The 20,858-nt window shown below is 44.6% G+C and overlaps 1 long non-coding RNA gene across 1 annotated transcript; it reads left to right on the top strand.

Annotated features, from left to right (window-relative positions):
- Nucleotides 1–17,917: 17,917 nt before the first annotated feature.
- On the top strand, nucleotides 17,918–20,287 carry LOC117087488. The gene is made up of 3 exons (XR_004438829.1): nucleotides 17,918–18,130; nucleotides 18,927–19,150; nucleotides 20,082–20,287. It is a non-coding gene; the product is annotated as an uncharacterized LOC117087488 (long non-coding RNA).
- The last annotated feature ends 571 nt before the right edge of the window (nucleotides 20,288–20,858 follow it).

Raw genomic sequence — 20,858 nt, 5'->3', positions numbered from 1 at the left:
TACCCGGACCCCTGAGGAGGGGACGGGAGAGGTGGAGGGACATCTCAGGGGACGCATTGCCAGGCTGGAGAAGGAGGGACCTGGGCACTTGCAGCCACGGAGCTTCCTTCCCCAGGACCCAAACCTTTCTCTTCTCTAACCCAGGACTTGGTACAAGGGCAGAGGTAAACCCCAATCCTTTCACTTTGTCTTTGAGAGGGGAGTTTGCTTCCGAGTGTCTTCTGGCAACAGAGTAAAAGACCAGCAAACAACAAGGTCCCACCGAGATCTGAACTCGGATAGGCTAGATTCAGAGTCCAGAGTGCTCACCATTACCCCGTGGAACCAGCTGTTGAGAATGCTCTCAGTTACTGGCATTTGGCGAGTGAATTCTCAGCTTCCATAGTCACCAGAATTTCCTTTGCAGGTATTTTTTTCTCCTTGTCACACAGGACTTGAGTACCTTTAATCTACAATAGGAGGAGTCGCCCCAGACTTACCTCTCTCTGCTCTTCTCTTTAGGTTTCTGTCTCAGAGAATGAGATTAAGCGCCTTTCCGGATTAGGGACAGGGAAGAGCTATATTTAGGTCTCCACTAAAGCCACCAGTTCTGCCTGCGTTGCCAGTTTTCTGCCCTGAAATAAACATTCTGCCCAGACCTCCTACCCGCTGGGGTTTCTTTCTTTTTCTTTGCAACTTTCCTTTTCCCTTTATCCATGGAGCACTGATGACCATTTCCGGAATAAGATTTGGGATATGCTGGAATTCCCTCTTCTTATTCTGCTTTCTTCTCCTCCTGTTTCTCCTCCTCCTCTCATTCTGTTTCCAATCCCCTGTCTCTCCTGCTCTCTGTCTTCCTCACACTACCCCCACACCCATTTTCCCCAGCTCCCTCCAGCTCTCCACACTTCCTGCCTCCCCCTCCTTCTCTGTTCCTTCTTGGCTACCATTTCTCTTCCTTCTCTAGGCTCCCACCCTACCCACCACCAACCTCCCACACGCAGTCTACACTAACAGAAGAATGGACTACCACGATCTGAGAGGAAGTTGAGGAATATGTTCCTAGTCAGCACACTTGGGGGATCTTTGCTAGGGAGTGTGAGTGCGGTGACACCAACCGAGATGATGAACGTCAGCCAGTCCTTGAGGCCTGGGGAGGACCGGCAGATCCAAGGCAACACCATACCTGGGGTGACCCAAAAGAGTCATCTTCCCATTCCAAAAGGCTAAATCTGATTGCCAAAGTCCAAGGAAATTGAAAGCAGCAGGAGCCATCGTCTTTGCAAGTCCAGTTCCAAGTGGAAAGATCATGGTGCTTCCTTCCAGCCACCGCAAGGTCAGCACACAGGCATTTGCATTGCCCAGGACTCAGCCAGTACCCTGGATGCCTGGCTAGGGCCTGTCCAGAGAAAAGCTAGGTGTGGGGCCCATTTCCATCTAGGCGGAGGTTCCTGGGGAAGTAGGCACTTGCCAAGAAATTGCCCCTTATAGTCCTCCTAAGGGTGTGTGGAGCCTCAGTGCTGCTACCTCTTGGACTCCACCCTCCAGATGCCACCAGCTCCCGCTGTCCAGGGCTTGCAGTGAAGTCTCCAAGGCTCTGGTTTTTTTTTTTTTTTTTTTTTTTTTTGAGACGGAGTCTTGCTCTGTCGCCCAGGCTGGAGTGCAGTGGCCGGATCTCGGCTCACTGCAAGCTCCGCCTCCCAGGTTCACGCCATTCTCCTGCCTCAGCCTCCTGAGTAGCTGGGATTACAGGTGCCTGCCACCTCGCCCGGCTAGTTTTTTTTTTTATTTTTTAGTAGAGATGGGGTTTCACTGTGTTAGCCAGGATGGTCTCGATCTCCTGACCTCGTGATCCGCCCGTCTCAGCCTCCCAAAGTGCTGGGATTACAGGCTTGAGCCACCGTGCCGGGCCCCGGCTCTGGTTTTTGAATCGTCCTGGTTTGGTGTGCCAAGAGCTGCCTCCCACAAAGTGAGCAGACGTGGAGAGCTGCCAGATCCGAAAGGGAAAATCACAAGGCATTGCCAGCTAGATAGGGACAGAGTCCCCTCTATTATAATTCGGATTCAAAGGGTAGATGTCATGGCCCCTAAACATCACAGCATGACCAGGGCATGCCACCCACGACCTGCAGTGCCCTTGCACCTGGTTAGGTGTAAGTGATTTTACTTTAGCAGACAAGTGTTCTCTTCTCCCCCAAACTAACGCTGCTGCACTGTCCTGCGTGGGGAGATGGGTATGGCTGTAGATGGTGCCCTCCAGAGTGCCCAGGATGGGGGAACATGGTGCAGTGGCCAGTATAATGGTTTAAAAGAATGGCCACTTTCAAAAGCCTTTCACATCTCCTAATCTGGGATCTTTTGGGACTAAAACGTTATGGACCACAGTGGAATTCTTCATCCTCCAGGACCTTGTGGCGGATGCCTTCTTTCACCGAGCTTTCATGGTGTGGCTATTAAGCGCCAGGCCCTGCTCTTGGACAGTGTCATGATTGTGAGGAAGTCTCAAGTCACCACTCATAGAGTGGGTCTGCAGCTCACCTCTGCAGGCATCAACAGGTGTCAGAGAGAAAGGGGCATGACCAGTTTGTGTCTTTCCCACGTGGCCACTCATTGGGTCGTGGGGGAGTGGAAGTCAGTGCAAGGAGGAAGCCCAGTGAGAAAGCAAATGGACAACATCAGACCTGGGGCTGAGGCCCCCACCTGCGGGACAGCCTCTGAGGCAGGCAAGGGGCAGCAGGGAAGGTCGTGGCCTGGTGTAATCTGGAGTCGGGTGCCCCAGCTCGTTCATGTGAATCTTATCCAAAGGCAAGATTCAATATCTGCGTTCTTCAGAGGAGAATGTGTCTTCAGAAGAGAATGGAGAAGTTGGGGAGCACCTTCTCACCCCATACTGACTGTATTTGATGTTACAGTATGCTATCTCTGTGCTATAATTCGTTAGCATGTGGCCATTAATGGAAATGATTGATGGTTTAAGCCCACTCCCAGATATTCTAGTCTTCATCTAAGTTCCCTCCCTTCCTCCCTCCCTCCCTCCCTCTTTCCCTCCTTCCCTTCCTTCCTTCTCTTTCTTTTTAAATAGACCACTTTGCACTGAAATCTAAGTTCTTTTTCTGATTTAATTATGTAACAAAATTTGCCAAAATCTCTGAAGCTGCCTTTATCTTTCAGTCAGGGAGCTCATTCTGTAGCCTGCAGTTCCTCCCTGTCTCCTTCTTTGATCTGTGGTTCCAAGTATTTAGCAAGTTCTGCCCTCCAAGGTAGTTTCACCCTGTCCTTACTGGAACCTACACTGTCTGGAGTGCTGATGTCACTGTGATCTAACTGATCTGCCATCTGGATTCCAGGGGCACCCCCAGGCACAGAGGGTGAAGGCACAGACAGTGAAGCCTTCAACTCCTCTGACTCCAGGTTGGTGCATCTCAACGCCAAGTATTAACCACACGATATCAGGATGCCACCAAAAATTGAATTTGGAGCTTTCACATGCTAATTTAGAAAAATTAATAGATATTACTTTATAGCACAGTTCTAGGCTTACAGATAAATTGAGCAGCTACTATAGAGAGTTCCCATGTGCCTCCCTGTCCTTCAATACACAATTTCCCCCATTAGTATCTTGCAGTAGTGTGGTACATTTGTTACATTGGATGAACCAATATTGATAATTATCATCAACTAAAGTCTACAGTTTACATTAAGTGTTCCATCCTTTATCTTATTTTTTTTTAAAACAATTCTGTGGGTTTTGAAAATTACAGTGTCATAACTCCTGAATACAGTATCATATGTAATAGTTTCACTGCTGAAAACTCCCTGTGCCCCACCAATTCATCCCTCCTTTCCCTCCTTCACTCTTGGCAACCATTGATCATTTTACTATCTGTCTTTTTTGCTTTCTCAGAATGTCCTACAGTTGGAATTATATAGTATGTAGGTTTTCAGACTGACTTCTTTCAAGCGTTATGAATTGAATGTTTCTTTATGTCTTTTCATGGCTTGATAGCTCGTTTCTTTTCATCACTGACTAATATTCCATTGTGTGGATACCCCACAATTTGTTTATCCATTCACTTATTGAGAAGAACATATTGGTTACTTCCAGTTTTTGACAATAATAAAGAAAACTGCTGTAAATACTTGTGTGCAGGTTTTCGGGTGAACATAAGCTTTCCTCTCATTTGGCTAAATAAGTCAAACTGCCATTGCAAGATTATATGGTAAGACTATGTTTAGCTTTGTGAAAAAATAAAATAAAAAATTAAAAAAACCCTCCAAACTATTTTCCAAAGTGATTGTACCATTTTGCATTTCCATCAACAGTGAATGAGAGTTCCTGGCCGGGCGCGGTGGCTCAAGCCTGTAATCCCAGCAGTTTGGGAGGCCGAGACGGGTGGATCACGAGGTCAGGAGATCGAGACCATCCTGCCTAACACGGTGAAACCCCGTCTCTACTAAAAAAATACAAAAAACTAGCCGGGCAATGTGGCGGGCGCCTGTAGTCCCAGCTACCCGGGAGGCTGAGGCAGGAGAATGGTGTAAACCCGGGAGGCGGAGCTTGCAGTGAGCTGAGATCCGGCCACTGCACTCCAGCCTGGGCGGCAGAGCGATACGCCGTCTCAAAAAAAAAGAGAGTTCCTGTAGCTCTGTTTGTTTGACAGCTTTTGGGATTGTCACTTTTTACAGATTTTAGGTGGGTTCTGTTACCTCATTGTTTCATATGCAATTTTCTAATGACATATGCTTATTTGCTCTCTGTACATCTTTTCGGTGAGGTGTTCAGATCTTTTGCCTACTTTTAAATTGGGTTGTTCACTTTCTTATTATTGAGTTTGAAGAGCTCTTCATTTATTTTGGACACCAGCCCTTCATCAGATCTGTATTTTGCAAATATTTTCTCTCAGTCTGTGACTTGTTTTTTCATTCTGTTAAAACAGTGTCTTTCACAGAGCAGAAGGTTTTAATTGTAATGAAGCTCAACTTTTCAATTTTGTTTCTTTCATGGATTGTGCTTTTAATGCTGTTTCTAAGAAATCATTACCAAACCCAAAGTCACCTAGCTTTTCTCCCGTGTTATCTCCTAGGAGTCCTGTGGTTTTGAACCTTACATGTAGCTATAAGATCCATTTGTGAAAGTTATAAGATCTGTGTGTACATTTATGTATTTTTTCATGTGGGTGTCCAGGTATTCTAGCAGCATTTGTTGGAAAGGCCATCCTTGCTCTGTTAAATTGCCTTTGCGCCTTTATCAAAGATCAGTTTATTATATTTATGTAGGTCTATTTCTGGGCTCTGTTTCATTTTCCATTGATCTACAAGTCTGTTTTACCTTTTTTCACCAACTCCACACTGTTTTGGTTACTGTAGCTTTACAATGTGTCCTGAAGTTGGCAGAGCCAATCCTCAGGGATTTTTTCTCATCTTCACTATGAGAACCTTGTTGGGTTCCTAGTGGTCAGACTTAGGAAAGTGTGATATCCCCACATGACTGGTTCTCAGAGAGTTTTTAATGCTCAACCCAGGCCACCCTCAGCTTCTAGTAATCTGTCAATACCTTTTAAGTGCTCCTCCCAGGTGCTGGCTCCAGCAGCTTCTGTTCCTGGCAAGCTGTGACTCCCTGTGTTTGCCTGTCTTTCCAGTTTTCAGGGTGGCAGTGACTCAATTCTCTGGCCATCTAAGAAGAGTTGTTGGTTTTCAGTTTGTTCAGCTTTTTTCTTCTTGTGAGGACAAATGGTGACTTCCTACCTCTTTATATGTCAGAGTTGAAACCAGACATTTCGTTTAAACAGTTGCTTGTGACCAGGCGTGGTGGCTCACGCCTGTAATCCCAGCACTTTGGGAGGCTGAGGTGGGTGGATCATGGGGTCAGAAGTTTGAGACCAGCCTGACCAACATGGTGAAACCCCGTCTCTACTAAAAATACAAAAATTAGCCAGGCGTGGTGGCGTGTGCCTGTAATCCCAGCTACTCAGGAGGCTGAGGCAGGAGAATCGCTTGAACCCAGGAGGCAGAGTTTGCATTGAGCCAAGATCATGCCATTGCACTCCAGCCTGGGCGACAGAGTGAAACTCTGTCTCAAAAGAAAAAAAAAAAAAAGAAAAAAAGTTACTTGTAATAAAACTCACCAATTTTAAATCTATGATGTAATCATTTAAGGAGGTTTGTAGAATTATTCAGTCATCAGCAGAGTCACACTTTAGAATATTTTTGTCATTTCCCCAAATTCCCTCAAGCCTCTGCATAGTCATTTCCTAATCTCTGATGCCCATGACTGGGCCTCAACAAAATAAAAATTTGGAAAACCGACATCATTAAATTTCAACCTTTCTTAGATTGGGATTTTTTTTATAGTGACTAATTGTTTTACTTTTGTGACATTTAGAGGAAATATTGCATTTTAGGGACTTTTTTGAGGAACTTAATAATAGTCCTTTTCATTGCTCTTTGTGAATTGTTTCATTTTTACTGATAACTGGTAGTTGCTACCAAACCTGGTCTGGCAAGCCTAAATGAAGGAGCTAAAAAAAAAAATCTGCTATAATAAATATAGATGGTGAATTTGCACATAAGATTATGTGGAGTTAGTATTGTACCATCTTTATTCTTTCAGAAATGTGGTTGGTAACATTAGAGATACTCCTCACGTGCTTGGAATGCCTCTCATGGTCTTCTTCAGGTTACAAGGGCTCCAGAATAGTGACATAAAGGTGAGTGCAAGATTTTTGCTGTAGTTCTTTGCTTTTTTTTTTTTTTTTTTTTGAGACGGAGTCTCGCTCTGTCGCCCAGGCTGGAGTGCAGTGGCCGGATCTCAGCTCACTGCAAGCTCCGCCTCCCGGGTTTATGCCATTCTCCTGCCTCAGCCTCTTGAGTAGCTGGGACTACAGGCGCCCGCCACCTCGCCCAGCTAGGTTTTTGTATTTTTTTTTTTAGTAGAGATGGGGTTTCGCCTTGTTAGCCAGGATGGTCTCGATCTCCTGACCTCGTGATCCGCCCGTCTCGGCCTCCCAAAGTGCTGGGATTACAGGCTTGAGCCACCGCGCCCGGCCTTTTTTTTCTCTTAGAGTGGTTAGCATCCATGTATCTGAAATAATAAATCAAGAGTAGAGATAGGCATCTGTACTAGTTTTCTATTGCTGCCTATTAACACATGCAACAAACTAGTGGATTGAAACCACAGAAGTCTGGAACAGAGGTTGGGTTCCATGATAAGGGTTTTAGGAAGCTGAATCCAGGCTATGTAATTATGTGGAGCTCAGGCTGCTTCTCCAAGTTCACTTCAGGTGTAGGAGGAATTCATTTTGGGGGGGTTGAAAGACTGGGTTTTCTTTTTCTGTGCTGGCTGTCGGGCAGGAGACACTAACTCCAGAGGCCACCTCCATTCCTTCTCACCTGGCCTTTTCCATTTTCCAACCAATTACAGCTCATGGAGTCCTTCTGAAGCTCCCATTCTTCCTGACGTCACCTTCTCCTGACAGCTAGAGAAACCACTGGCATGTATGCAATGATGTGATTAGATCCAGTTTCCACAGGTAACCTCATCATCTTAAAATCATATAGCTGGCATGTAACAACATAATCACAGGAATGATGTCTCATCACCTTAACAGGCTTCAGAGACAAGAGTGTGGCATGTTTGGGGACCATTTCAGAAATCCCACCTACCACAGTCAGACACTCACATTCCCCCATCTGCAAAATACATTCATCCTCTCCCCTAAGGTTTCCAAATTTCATGTCATTAAAGCATTAGTTCAAAGTGAAAAATGTTATGTAGACCACCACACCAGATCAAAAGTTTAAAATCTCATCTTAATCATCTACACCAAGTGTGAATGAGGCTTCTGAGGGTCCATTAAGTCCAGATCCTTGACATAATTCCCTTCCCTCTATCAACCTGTGAAACTGAACTGAACAAACAGCTTATCTGCCCTCAGTGTGCAATGGTGGGACGGACATAGAAAAACGATTCTAGTGATTCTTGTTCACAAATGGGGAAAGTGGAAGTACCAAAGAAGTCACTGATCCAAAACCTTTTTGAAATGGGGCTGAGCAAAGCCCAGCAGGAATTTCTTGGTTAGGATCCACAACCTGGAACTAACCCTCTGTGACACGGGCTTTGCCTCTGGGCTCTGCATTTCTTTCTATTTTTACAGAAATAATTTTATTTTCCTTCTTCTCCTACTCCTTTGGTTCTTCCCCTTTCTCCTTATGGCAGCATCCTCCCCTTAATCCTTGGCACATCATCCCCAGCAGAATTAGTCAAATGTTGCCCATGTCATGACCCTGACCATCTCCATGAGGGCTGTCCTTGTGACCCCCTGCTCCCCTGGGACCCTCTTCACTGACCTGACCTCTCTGTCATGATTGCTTTCAGCTGACCTGGCTGGTTTAGGAAAAAACCTAGAATTGTGGAGACCCAGAACCAATCTCTGCCCTCTCTTGTCTCCAAGAGAGGAAGAAAACAACAGGTATCGTCATGGAGAAATGACCCACGTGAGGGCTGAGACTCTCCAGCAGTTACAGCAGAGGAAACTCCCTGAAGAATGGTGGAGCTGAGATCCCAGACTGGGAAAGCAGGCTTGTGTTAAGCACTATTTAATCTTTATGTCCTCCCTGCCCCAATCTACCAGCCAGCGAATGACAACTGACCGAGTATAAATACTAGGACTACAGAACCGTGATAAAGGGTTTGTCCAAGGAAATGCCCTTTTACTATTTTTGTTTTCACAGTGGAAATTGCTATTTTTGATTCAAAGTTTTCTGAAACGCAGCAGTGAGTTCCTGGAGGGTGAGTTAGGTGCTTTGGACCTGGAGGCTGAGACCAAGGCTTGTGTGGTTGATCTGCTGCCACCATGTGGTGACGGAGCCTGGGAGAGTCTTAGTCTTTCTTGGCTTCACTTTTCTTCTCAGTAAAGTAGGGGCTTATTGCTGCTGTGTTTTCTCTGAGTCTCTGAGGAACTGACATGGTTTTTAACGCTGCCCAGGATCTGCAGCTGAGACCTGACTCTGTGTCTCCTGTAGGAACCTGAGCTGAGTCCGCACCCTGGAAGCCCAGAACTGAGGGAACAGGTGAAAGAAAGAAAGTCAGCAGGTTTAGGGGATGAGAACAACCCACAAAGGACAAGCCATTGGTACATGGAAACCAAAGAAGGGGGGAATAAGGACAAATTGGGACAGAAGCCTCAGGGGAAATGGGCAATGCCTATCATCATCCAAACCCTCAGGGAGCAGCGCGAGCTGAGCAGTGGGGACTGAGAGAAACTTACTCCACAGGAGCTTCCTGCCCCTGGCAAGGGAGAGCCATGGGGTGGATCAGAGCTGGTTTATAGTGAGGGGCAGCAGCAACTCCAAGAGGGGGAAGATGCGACCATGAGCCCCCCTCCCCCAGACCCAGGAGCCTCGAACTTGGGGCTGCCGTAGCAGTGGATGCTCTTCAGGTCAGTGTGGGTTAGAGGGAATAACCATGCTGGGAGAAGGGTTGGAGACATCCATTCTTACATTAAAAAGCTCTGCCCTCGTGGTGGCTCAAGCCTGTAATCCCAGCACTTTGGGAGGCCGAGACGGGCGGATCACGAGGTCAGGAGATCGAGACCATCCTGGTTAACACGGTGAAACCCCGTCTCTACTAAAAACTACAAAAAACTAGCCGGGCGACGTGGCGGCGCCTGTAGTCCCAGCTACCCGGGAGGCTGAGGCAGGAGAATGGCGTGAACCCGGGAGGCGGAGCTTGCAATGAGCTGAGATCCGGCCACAGCACTCCAGCCTGGGTGACAGAGCGAGACTCCGTCTCAAAAAAAAAAAAAAGCTCTGCCCTAGGTCAGGTGCTAGAGTAAGTGTCCCTTGCTAGTATACAAAGCAGTGATACTTATAATATTCTTGAAGGAGGTTTCCAAATGGTATCTCATAAATATTTATTGGATGTTTAATTTTCTTTACACTGTGTTAAACACTTGGGATTCAGATATTAATGTCTCCCTAAAGGAACTCAAGCCCATGAGAGAAAGAACACAAACATAGCATTTTAAGAAAACATGGAAGTTCCCCCACATTGGGGTGTTGTGGCAACCCAGAGAATGGGAGTTTAGGCGAAGACATTGCTCCTAATGACACGGGGAACCATAAGAGGACTTGAACAGACTCATTTTCCTCCAAGGTCCCACAGAGAGGGATCCTGGGGCATGAATGGTGTAAGGCAAGGGCCAGTCTAAGGAAAGGGATTTGCTGCATCCTGGGAGAAATCTCAGCACCCCTGACAGGACATTTGGGACAGGAATGCAGGTGAGAGGAGGTTTGCAATCACTTTTATTCAATAATTGATGAGCACTCTCCTGAGAACTCCCTCAGTGCTAGACCCTGAGCTGGGCACCATGAACACAGAGATCAGTAAGACATGATCTCAGCTGTCACAGAACTCTCAGTCTAGTGACCAGCGATTCCTGAGAAGTATAGTGATGGTGGGTTCATTGGAACCAGCGGCCCATGCTGCATGGAGATGACCCCAGTGGATGGCCTGGTCTCGCTTCTGTTTTTTTCAAATAGCTGAATGACCTGTCCTGGGCCAGTGACCCTGGACTTCAGCCAGATGTCAGCATCTCAAGGTACAACCAACACCTTGGCTCCATGTTGGCTCAAAACAGTTAACACAGCCAAGGTATTCAAGGTATCAGTAGCTACTGACTATGTCCTGGCCAGCTGTGAAAAGAAAGAGGTGAGTTTAACAAGTATTCGAAAATTGTCCTTGACATAGTAATCACAGATGATCTATCTCCTGTCTGGTAATATATATATTTATTTTTTCCTTTTTTTGTGATGGAGTTTCATTTTTTTTGCCCAGGCTGGAGTGCAATGGCATGATCTCGGCTCACTGCAACCTCTGACTCCGGGTCAAGTGATTCTCTTGCCTCAGCCTCCTGAGTAGCTGGGATTATAGGCCTGTGCCACCACGCCTGGCTAATTTTCTATATTTTTAGTAGAGACGGGGTTTCACCATGTTGGCCAGGCTGGTTTCGAACTCCTGACCTCAGGTGATCCACCCACCTCGGCCTCCCAAAGTGCTGGGATTACAGGCGTAAGCCACCGCGCCCGGCCTCTGTCTGGTAATTTAAATGCTTTGCAGACTCCAAGATTCATCCATGTCCAAAATAAATTCTGTATTAATCATAGTACTAGCATTTAGAAATTGTGTATTTTATCCTCTAATATAGATTAAACACCTAAGGTGGAAAGGAGTAAAGCAGCTTCCATGAATGGAGTGAGAATGTAGGGGGGTCAGGGGCTAGAGTGTTGCCTTAAGATTCCCCAGCAGTTGCCAGTCACAATTTTTATACTCTTAGAAACAACAACAGCAACAACAAAATGACAACCTGTTTTGTTCCTCTGCCTACCCTATTCAATTCTCTACACTCTAACATCTCACTTATCGAGACAACTTGGATTCTCAATTGTTGAGCTCAACAAATGCATCTGCTGAGCCCCTGTGGGTAAAGCGTTATGCTAGTTACAGTGGGTGATACAGAGGAAGCCCAGAAGAGTCCTTAGTGACAAGAGCTTGAGATTTCTGCTCCCAGCTCAGCATGAGTTGCCTGGAGATGAGAAAATCAGTAGCTGACACCCACAGGTGCATTCTGGTGAAAGGGTTGATAATAATGAATAGTGGTTCTGACAGGCTGGGCTCTTAACCTCCCAGAGATGCTGGTCAAACAGGATCTGGAGGATCCCTGCACATAGTGTCTGACTGCCGCCTGTCATAATTGAATGTTACCAAGTCTTGGCCTGGATCCCCTCCCTTTGTTTCACTTCACAGATTACATGTTGACAGCAGGAAAATCAACAGAAAAACCATGAGGCCAGACACCAAAAGACTTAGTAATGCTGCTGGGTGGGCCATGAATTTTTAAAAACATGTGAAGGGCCTTCTCAGAAGTGAAGTTTTAGGAAATATAAAATGCATAGCTGGATACATTACAGTGTAATGATAGAAAAAATATTGTATATAGCAGCATCTAATAAGTTCTGGAGGAAAAAATATTTTTCACATTACTCCAATTATGGCCTTATATGTCAAAAAAAAAAAAAAAAAAAAAAAAACCCAAAAAAACCAAAACCCTAAGAGAACCACTGACATCCATTGGTTTTGCAGAAACAGGATACCCTTAGTGCACTTAAAGTTGGAAACATGGCTCTGCCTTTAGGGCCATGCAATGAAACAGACTGTGGTAGTTGACGTAGGAGGAGCAGAGTGGAGTTTATAACGATGGCCACAAGACGGTGAAGAAAATGCTTTGGGATTTTTAAGCAGCAGATGAGGTGACTCAGAGGAATGTTAGACAATCGCAGAAAAGCAACTTTAGCAAAGTTTTTCATTCAGTGGGCACTACATAGTTAGTCCATGCTCTGCATCCATTCTTTCACAGTCTGTCCCTTTATCGACTTGGGCCTACAATGACTTTTCTGAGAGACGAGAGGGATCAACACAACAGCACGCACACACCTGAAATAAAGAATGAATTTCTAACTTTCAGATTTAATCTCTGACCTAACCAAAGAAGTGACTACCACAGAGGTTAACTATTAACATAAATGATGCTCACAAATATGCAGATCTTATAATAACAAGGTAAAACAGCTTAAAAAGCAGATGGTAGAACTGTAGTCCAGGGACGCTAATAGAAGTGACCCATAACATTACATCATCTCCACTTCCAACAAAAATCAGGTAAAAGAAGGAAGGAGACTGGCAACCCAATGCACAGAACTATATATAACAGGCATACTATTTATTGGTTGGTTATAAACCAGTGGAAATAAATCTTTTTATATATTGACTCTCGGTTTATGTCACAGAGGCACAGCATGGAACAATAGACAACCAGACTGTAAGATAAATTCATTTGAATAAATGGACTTTTGTAAACCATTAGACAGACATTTGAGAAACCAAATTTAAAGCTGTTGTGAGCCATGTTGCCTATCAAGGTGGAAATTCAGGAGAGATACATAATGACAAATAAATGCTTTATGTGTGTGTTTGTGACACAGTGATCTGATGCATTGGGAATGTGATCTTGTGAATCTCTCTGGTGAGCAATCCTGCCATGATGGGCATAAAGGTCAGTAACTGAAGAGGTACCAAATGTGCTCCATGTGTCAGTTGTGACCTAAGGAACTGAAGGCTTTCACCCTCCCTTGAAGTAATGAAGCTGACACAGCAGGGGGCTGCAAATTCCACTGCAGATCAGGGTCTTGATGCTGACACACTGAAGAGTGGACTCCCACTTGAGTTACAGAGTAGGAACTACTGTTGCCTAAGGCTACTGAATATCCCGCAAACTAACCTCCTCAGCTTGCCATTATTAATTATTTTAAAGCTCTTAGAGGTCTCATCTTATACTAGATCACATCAGAAGTAAGACTAATAAGGATCAGGTACAAACTCATATTTGCTGGACATATCATTGCATATCATCCCAAAGTTTCTGGCACTACATAATGCTGGAGTAGATTCTTGAATATTAAATTTAAAACTAAGGGAGAACATTGGCTTCTAAATTTTACAACTATAGTATTACAGCTAAACACAAGTGCAAATGGGCAGCCTTATCAACTGCATGAGTAATCTTAAGGAAAACTTATTGGTGAACATACAGAACATTTCACATGCATTTGTCTACAAAGTACAAATTCTTCCCAACCTCAGAACTTGATATGGGTTAGGACATTCCTCTCCCTTGGGCTGGTGACAAAGCTCTAACTGAAATGAGAAAGATTCTTCATACCTGGTAAATATGCAAGTTTCCAAAGATATTGCGACTGGCAGAGCAAACCTGAATCCAAAAAGCATTTGTTTCTAGCAGGATATAAGATCAATATGCGGCCGGGCGCGGTGGCTCAAGCCTGTAATCCCAGCACTTTGGGAGGCCGAGGCAGGCGGATCACGAGGTCAGGAGATCGAGACCATCCTGGCTAACACGGTGAAACCCCGTCTCTACTAAAAAAATACAAAAAACTAGCCGGGCGAGGTGGCGGGCGCCTGTAGTCCCAGCTACTCAGGAGCCTGAGGCAGGAGAATGGCGTGAACCCGGGAGGCGGAGCTTGCAGTGAGCTGAGATCTGGCCACTGCACTCCAGCCTGGGCGGCAGAGCGAGACTCCATCTCAAAAAAAAAAAAAAAAGATCAGTATGCAAAAGTAAATGGTATTTATGCAATTGCATGGCAGAATTTAAATGTAAAAGGAATACCATTTACAGTAATATCAAGTGTATAAAATCCATATATATGAATATGACTGAAAAGTACAGCATATTTCACAAAGAACATAGTGCAGGCCTAATAACTGGAAAGATATTGTTTGTTCATGTGTTGAACAAACAATATTGTTGAGATGTTCATTTCCTCTAATTTGATCTATGAATTCAATGCAATCCGACTCAAAATTTCAGAATGCATCGTTGGTAGAAAATGGTCAGCTGATTCTAAAATTAACATGAACTGGCTTAGCCAAAATGCCTGTTTAACGAACAGCAAAATGGAGGGCTAGCTCCACCTGATATAAAGAACAATCATAGAGTTGTAATGGCCACAATGGATGCTTTGGCATGTGAGCAATTAAATGGATCAAAAGAAAATAGAGTCCAAATACAAGCCAATACATATATTGAGAACAGATTTTTGACAATCTTGAAAGAGCAATGTATTTAAAACTGCATAATATTTCAACAAATGATTGAGGATTTTCTTTTTTTTTTTTTTTGAGACGGAGTCTTGCTCTGTTGCCCGGGCTGGAGTGCAGTGGGGGATCTCAGCTCACTGGAAGCTCCGCCTCCCGGGTTTTACGCCATTCTCCTGCCTCAGGCTCCGGAGTAGCTGGGACTACAGGCGCCGCCACCTCGCCCGGCTAGGTTTTTTTTTGTATTTTTAGTAGAGATGGGGTTTCACCGTGTTAGCCAGGATGGTCTCGATCTCCTGACCTCGTGATCCGTCCGTCTCGGCCTCCCAAAGTGCTGGGATTACAGGCTTGAGCTACCGCGCCCGGCCGAGGATTTTCTTTTTAAGCAATGGATGTGACGTATTTGCAACCACATAAAAAATAAACAAGTAAAAAAAATGAATTCATATGTCATATAATATATAAAAATTAGGGGTTACCAGAGGCTGGGAAGGAGATGGGGAGAAGGAAGAAAAGATATTAGTTAATGCATATAAAATATAGCTAAATATAAGGAATAAGTTCTAGTATTTGATAGTATATTAGGGAGACTATAATTCAGAATAACATTGCATATTTTAAAACAACTAGAAGAATTGGAATATTCCTAACATAAAGATAAAATTTTGAGGTGACTGATATCTTACTTACACTGATTTGATCATTACAAATTGTATACGTTTATCAAAATATCACATGTATCCCTAAAATGTGTACAACTATTATACATCAATTAAAATAATGAAAAGTACCTCTTAGACAAATTAACAATGATTCCAATTCCATCAAGTATCTTTTCTGACCACAATGGTATGAAACTAAAAATTAACTACATAAGAAAACTGGAAAATTCAAAAATACATGGAAATTAAACAACATGCCTCTGAACAACTGATTGATCAAAGAACAAATCAAAAGGGAAATTTGAAAATATATTGAGGCAAACAAAAGTGAAAACAAACAGCAAAAACAGCTCTAAGAGTCAAGTTTATAACCATAAATGCATACATTAAAAAAGAAGAAAGACTTCAAATATACATTATACCTCAAGAAACCAGGAAAAAAAAAAACCAACAAAATAAATCCAAAGTTCACTGAAGAAAGGAAACAAAAATCAATGCAGAAGTCAATCAACTGAAGAATAGAAATACTACAGAAAAATAAAACTGAGTTGTTGTTGTTGTTGTTTTCCTTTTCGTTTTTCTTTTTCTTTCTCTTTCTTATTTTAGGAGAGACAACGTCTTACTATTCTTCCCAGGCTGACTGGGAACAACTGGCCTCCAGTGATCCAACATAGGCCTCTCACGCGCAAGTTGTTTTTTGGGAAAAAGTAAAATTAACAAACACTTGGCTAAAATAACTAAGAAAAAAATAGAGAAGACTCAAATAAGTAACATTTGAAATGAAAGTGAAGGTATTACAACAGAAGCCTCACAAGTAAAAAGGATCATAAGAATCTATTATTACAGCTCTATACCGTCAAACTGGATAGCCTAGAGTAAATGGATAAATTCTTAGAAACATACCACCTACCAGGATTGAATCAAGAAGAAACTGAAAGCCTGAACCACTAATAACAAGTAAAAGGACTGAAGAACCTCCCAACAAAGAGAAGCTCAGGACCAAATGGCCTCACAGCTGAACTCTTCCAAATATTTAAAAAAGAACCCGGGGCAGTGGCTCACGCTTGTAACCCCAGCACTTCCAAGGCCAAGGCGTACGGATTACCTGAGGTCAGCAGTTGGAGACCACCCTGGCCAACATGGTGAAACCCTGTCTCTACTAAAAAAATGTAAAAATTAACCGGGGGTGGTGGTGCGTCCGTGTAATCCCAGGTACTTGGGAGGCTGAGGCAGGAGAATCGCGTTGCAGTGAGCTGAGATGGCGCCATTGCACTCCAGCCTGGGCAACAGAGCAAGACTCTGTCTCGGGGCGGGGTGGGGGGGGGAAGAAAGAAAACGAAAACCTCTGCAAATCATAATGCATTTAGTTCACTTTCTGAGAGTGTGATTTCCTCTTCCTGTGGAAATAGCGATAATTTTTATGAGGGGTGCTGCCCGACCCCACTGGAGGAGCGGGTAAGATGAGGACTGTGCTCGGTGTTATCTCCCTACAGAACCACACAGGCTGATCGGTAATACCTGTGGCCCCTAAGTGTCCGTAAGGGGACTGGTCCCTCTACAGCATTACTTATGGCTGTGGACTCCCACTATATGGCAACAAGATGTATATGTGTGAGTAGTTGGCAAAACCATTATAGGCAACAGAAATTCAAAATGTTTCAGAACTCTAAAAAGTTCGCCTCATGTAGTATTTGGTCTATTGCAGGGGGCCCCAAGCCCCTGGGGCTGTGGTCAGCTTCCTGTCCTGGGCCTCTTAGGCACCAGGCCGCACAGCAGGATATGAGTGGCCGGCAAGCGAGCATTCCAGCCTGAGCCCTGCCTCCTGTCAGATCAGCGGTAGCATTAGATTCTCATAGAAACATAACCCTATTGTGAAGTGTGCGTGAAAGGAATCTAGGTTGTGGCTCCTTATGATAATCTAATTAATGCCTGATGATCTGAGGTGGAACAGTTTCATTCCGAAATGATCCTTCCCTCTTTTCAGGTCCCCCACCCCTGGTCCAAGGAAACATTGTCTTCCATGAAACCAGTCCCTGGGGCAAAAAAGTTTGGAGACTGCTGGTCTTCAGTGTCCCAAAACCCTTTTCTATGGTTCCTTCCCAAAGCCTGGAGGCTCTGAGTCCTCTCCTGTTCTTATACTCCTGTGTGTTGAGAAAAATAGCATTTCGTATGCTCTGAAGGCTCTCCAGAACATTCTTTCTAGGCTGCAGAATGGAGATTAATAATAACAGAATAATCGGCATGGCCTTGTTAGCCAATCCAAAGCCCTCTGGGCTGAAGTGGGGGTTTGTTTTTCACTTCAGGGACATCCAGCCTGGCTACCTTCCATCTCAGCATCCCCAAGCACAGACAGGAAGTGACATCACCCATTTACATGATGTCTGTCTTTGTGACCTGGGCCACTGGGTGGCTTACCTCAGAGGCGGAAATGCCAGAGATGGGTGTTCTGGGTATGATTAACAAAGGGAAAACTGAGAGCGTTCCTACTGAAGCCTCTTCTCCTTTCAGCTCCCACCCAGGCGGCCTGTCCTTACGGCCTTGCAGCGGAGACTTGAGCCACCACCTGTCCTTACAGGCCTTGGAGTGGAGACTTGAGCCACCACCTGTCCTTACAGGCCTTGGAGTGGAGACTTGAGCCACCACCTGTCAGAGGTGGAGGCTTCACAGGCACAGCCGGAGCTGAGAACCCTGGTGCCCAATTGTCTGCGACTGCAGCTGGATCAAGGGTTTGACTGTGGCTATGGCTTAGCCAGGTGGGGCGTTTCCTCCACCACCTGCAGCTTCACAGCCAACGCTGATCCTGGGAAGCAATGGCCCCTGCAAGGTAGGGAAGGAAAGGGAACCACGAAGCTCTAATCCGGCTGTTGGTGATCATGGTGCTGTGAGGGGAGGAGGCAATGTGGTCTCTTCGTGCTTCCTCAGAGTCAAGTAGAAATCCACAATGTTCCAACCCAGTGAGGTGAGCAAGAGCCTGGGGTTTAGGATCAAATCAGCTCTCAGGTCCTGAGTTTAACCCTTACTCATTATTCACCTCGGCCAAGTCATTTGTGGTGTTGGCATTTACATCTCAGTTCTGTCATCCGAGAGACCTGAAAAATAATATCTACATTCAATCATTGCTGATAACATTAATTATGATAATTTCCAAAGGACTAATTCAGTTAAAATTGCTCAATAAATCTGTGAATAGATGTTATCTAATTCTGTTTTCTGGTAAGTTAGCACCTAGGAAATGACTTGACATTCGTTGTTTCAACTGAGAAAGTAACTGTTAGGATCTCTACTTTCTAGGGACCCCCTTCCTGTGTTTTCTTAGACAGTCTCTTTTGCCAGTTTTCTTCCTCTCCGTCAGCATCCCTTTTAAAGTCAATTTTCCCCTATCGAGCACTTTCAGTAACAACCTATTAGGCACATTAGTAAAAGTGCAAATCCTGGGCCCACAAGTCAGTCTCCTGACATACTGAGCTTCTTGCTCTGTTTTCTCCCCTCGTTTTGAAATAAAAGAATAAAAGGGCAACCTTCTCATGTAAAGGGTATAAATCTGTCTCTTCTACGAAACTCCATTTAGTTCATCATCTCCACCCATGTCCATGGCCATGTCTTCAGTTTTCTTCTCACAGGGATCCACTTCTGCTCAGATTTCCTTAAAACCCTGGGTCATGTTCATCCTTACTCTCCATCCCACTCAATATCTACTCCTGGAGCCCCTGGGGCTGCCTGATGCTCATCTGTCAAGTGATGTCCCCAGCTGAGGAATAAGGAGACCCATGTCCTCAGGAGGGAGGGTCACGTGATGTAACGAGCACCATCTGGATCCCCGGAGAGGCCACACGGAAGACGCTCAGTGAGTGTCGGGGGATGTGTAGTCCCTGACACGTGCCCTGATAACTTTGAGTATTTAAACTGATTTCTTCCCACTGATGTCTCTTTTGCTTCTTCATGGATTCCCACACCCCCAGTCAGGACTCATCCACCTGGCTCCAACACTCTCACCTGCTGGCTTCCCCAGGAGTCCAGAGCACTAACCAGGCTCCAGGCAAGAGGACAGAGTGAAAGCCTTTTGTTTCATTCTCCTTTACCTGGTGACTTCTCCCTGCTGTCTAACAGGGCATTTGTTTCTCACCATGTCTTCCCTCTCTCATTCATCTTATTTTTCTAAAATTTTTTTCCATTTTCAATGGACCAGATTATAATGTTAGTGATTATAATGCTAATTCACATCTTCCACATCCCTATGTAATAATTTCTTCCAATAGATTTTTATATATAAACATATGCATTTATGTCATTTGTCATATACATTATGCATATTTGGCATACATTTTTAATAAAATGTAGATATATGCTATATACATATCTGTATGATCATTTCATCAATATCCCATGTTTAGTGTATCCAATTCTTTTCTCTCATGTTCATTTAATGTTGATTTTTAGAATCTCCTCCCTCCCAAAACATAGCCTGTATCCAGTGTGATTTCCTTGCCTTTGCCTTATCTACCTGGAAGCTATTTGTGTTTATTAATCCTAAGTTTTTTGAATATGTTTGTCAACTGGATCACCTTTTCCTCCTGGCAATCTTGTCATTACTGGGTGATGCATGAAAAATCAACAATGCAGAAAATACCAAAATGTCTTTCCTGGCTTCCCTTTACCCCTTGGACTTTCTTATTTATGGCCACTTTCCTTCTCTGATGATCCTCCTGGGTGGAAGAGAAAGTCACAGTAAGATCATGGATGACAGTGAACGCTGTTGGGTGTGGTTTCATTTTCAGAGCTGGGTTTAGAGCCTCCTGGAATGAAGAACCCTCCCCAGCTGGAAGGTGATGCTCTTGAAGGCTCAACTGACAACACACATGAGCATCAAGTCATTGGCCACAGCTATGCCTCAAGTGTCCTAAAACTGAAGATGATCAAAAGAAAACTGCCATTCAGCAAGTGGAGACTGGCATGCAGATTCCCTGGCCTGCAAGCTTAGGGTACGAAGGTAATCACATCTATGGCTCTTAGCTGCACTCACTCCTTATTTCTCTCTGTTAATGATGACAGCTTCTTCTCCCATTGCTTTTCTCTTCCCTATTTGTTCTCTCCAGCAGCTGCTGTCACCTCTGTCTGGTCTTACCTCTGTGTCCCATGGGCTGCCACCCTGCCAGGTCCTTCTGGTCCCCATCGCCTGTTTGCTCTGTGAACTTTGCTCTGTTCCCACTGCTGCTGTCCTGAGAGTCCCTCTCATGGGCGCAGGAGAGCCCAGCCTCCTTGTCCCCCTCCAAGAGCATGGTGTGAGCTCTTAACCACAGGATTCTTTGCCTGGAATCACACAGCTTGAGTAATTTGCCTTTCCTCTCTGCATCCCAAACTCCATTGCCTCTTGTCACTGGGAACATTGCCTTAATACATCATTTATACACAGATTTTTCTCTTGGGACAGCTTTTGAGCAACCCAACTAAGTCAAACTTTAACTCTCCCCTTGTACATGGGAATGAGACGTGTTAAAACTGAGCACTAAGAACTCCAAGTCAAAACTAAATTAGAACCTGGATCACAGGTGAGA

The sequence above is a fragment of the Trachypithecus francoisi genome, unplaced genomic scaffold (genome assembly GCF_009764315.1).
Source record: "Trachypithecus francoisi isolate TF-2019V2 unplaced genomic scaffold, Tfra_2.0 Contig00660, whole genome shotgun sequence".
Lineage (NCBI taxonomy): Eukaryota > Metazoa > Chordata > Mammalia > Primates > Cercopithecidae > Trachypithecus > Trachypithecus francoisi.
The sequence above is the reverse complement of the archived record's forward strand: the minus strand, read 5'-3'. Positions and strand labels throughout refer to the sequence as shown.